General features: G+C 36.2%; 1 pseudogene; it reads right to left on the bottom strand.

The window, feature by feature from the left end:
* Positions 1-1232: 1232 nt before the first annotated feature.
* Positions 1233-2040, bottom strand: LOC128597393 (S-adenosylmethionine decarboxylase proenzyme-like; annotated as a pseudogene).
* Positions 2041-2562: the final 522 nt, after the last annotated feature.

Here is a 2562-nt window from a genome sequence, read left to right as displayed (position 1 = left end):
AATCTAGATAATAATAAAAAGTCTTCTCTAGATAAGTGTGAATTCATTTAAAAACTTTTCCAGCATAGACTGCTATTAATTCTGTAGGAATCAGCGGGGAGGAATACCTGTAAAAGTTTTAACAGCTTTCTTTTTTATTAGCATACTTTCTTAAACTAAAATTAATATTTAATTAACAAATCTGGAGTAGTTCAGAATATCAATAGAACTTTTTATTTAAATAATTCAGTTATTATTTCTTAGAATTTTAGGCTTCATTGAAGCGGAGCATTGAAAGGATTCTCTACATTTGTGATGTGTGATTTCCCGTCTTCAGGTTGTATTAACTTCTGCTCTGAATTTCAACATTTTTGTTTGTTTTAAAGCTATTCTTTTAATACTCATTTAACATATTGAACCTCATAATAGAATCATGGGAATTTATACTTGAGTAAAGGCAGTGGAATTGAGCTCACGGCTGAAGTTTAATTTCATTCCAATAAAAGTTGGCAAACATACCTATTTAAAACATGCACTTGTGTCATGCCAAGACATGCTTCTCCATTTAGAAATAAAAATTTAAATGACTATTACTCATAAAAATAGAGATAAAAGATAATGAGAGAGAACCCCCTTTCCAATTCTTTGACACTATTATTTTGATATTATTGTACCCTTTATTCTTAGTTTTTTCTTACTATTAAATTTGGAACGAAGTTTTTATTATAAGTTCAATTTATTTTGGATAAGTCTACATTATCTTCTTCTGAGGATGCCTAATCAATTTTTATTTTGAAATGAAATAAACTGCTAATTGATTCTCTAGAATTTATCATGCTTAGGCGGAGAATGTACTACTAGGTTTGTATTTCTACTGAAACAGAATCATACATTCATAAGATTGATTAATATAACTGATTGGAGGCAACAATGCTTTAATTTTTTAAAAAATATACTTTTTTCAGTGTGGTGCCAAAGAGTAGGGCGCCGGCCCCATTTACCAGAGGTGATGGGTTTAAACCCAGCCCTGGTCAAAAACTGAAAAAAAAAAAAAATATATATATATATATATATATATATGTTTTTTCTTAAAAAAGTAATTTCTGTAACTATTTTAAGGACTACCTTTCCACAATCTCACAGAAGCATTATCCCACTGATTTTATGTTAATTCCATGAAAACAGAAACCATCCTGACTCATGGTTTCTTTAAAAAGTATGTTTATTCACATCATTCCAGAACCAGAATTTTCTTATGTCCAATAAGTTCCATCTGACTTCCTCCCATTCATCGAATACCTACAAATTGAACAATGTGACAGAAACTGGTATCAGGTCACATATTCCACCGTCACGAGTGGCATCCTTTGCAGTAACACCATCTTTCATGTAGAACCAGTCCATAACTGCTGGGTCAACACACTTATGGGAGTTTCCAGGGTTTGATCTGGCTGATGACTCGACTCTCTGGGAAATACAGAGTATATCAGCACCAACAGTCAGAATTCACACGTCCCACACAATCTGCAGCTCCAATTGGGGAAACTACATTTAGAAATGTTTTTCCAGGAACTTCCAGTGTTCTTACCCTTGGTGAGAAGGCTTCATGAGAGTCTTAGACGAATAAAAGCTTTGAATGAAGTCAGCCCCACTGTAATCCCTAGCAAACTTCAACAGCGGCACCAGAGCTTTCAGCGGGAGGTGGCACCATTTCTTCACAATGAAACGTCTCTTGGGGTGGGGCCTGTGGCTCAAAGGAGTAGGGCTCCAGCCCCATATGCCAGAGGTGGCGGGTTCAAACCCAGCCCTGGCCAAAATCTGCAAAAAAAAAGAACCTTCTCTTGGAGACAAACACACCCCTCTCCCTGAGCACATATGCTTCCTGCTTGTCAGTATTAGTCACGCTTATGTTTGAACATTTCAGGTCCTTCAGAAGTGTGTCCCATTCAGACCTCAGATAGTGGGAAGCTCCCCAGAGCCCTGGTTTGTGTCCAGGTTGCTGCCTGGAGAACCAAACCTCCAGCAGCTTCTCTGTCCTTTGAAAAAATGTGCAGCTTCCATCGCTGTGAGACGAGCAAACAGCAAAACCCCAGAAAATCATCTAAATTAAACTTCTTCCTCTGCTGCCATCGCCGCTGCGGATTGTTCCAGCTGTGTTACTAAAGTTCAGGTTCCTTTTTTGGCTATAATTTTATATTAACTTTTTGTTTAAAAAGGACTAATAAATTTTTTCCGGCTTTTTTGTGGAAAAATAAATAAATAAAAAGTATATTTACATGCTACAGGGTTAAGTATATTGAGAATAGGTCATAAACATTCTCAATCCAAATCCCATGTATAGATTTTCATAAAAGTCTATCTAGTTTTTATGTCCATTGTATATTCCAGCCCAGTTAGGCTCCCTCATCCTATCAAACGTGTTCCATGAAAGCATACTCAGTGATTTTTATCAAGGAAGATGGGAAGAGGAAGCCCAACATACAGACACGGTACTAATTTTCCATGTTTCAGTTTAGCAAACTTCTTTTTGAAGGCTTTTGATACCTCACAGCATACGGGATATATGAAAAAAAGCAATGTGGG

The sequence above is a fragment of the Nycticebus coucang genome, chromosome 10 (genome assembly GCF_027406575.1).
Source record: "Nycticebus coucang isolate mNycCou1 chromosome 10, mNycCou1.pri, whole genome shotgun sequence".
NCBI lineage: Eukaryota > Metazoa > Chordata > Mammalia > Primates > Lorisidae > Nycticebus > Nycticebus coucang.
This window is presented reverse-complemented; position numbering and strand designations above follow the sequence as displayed.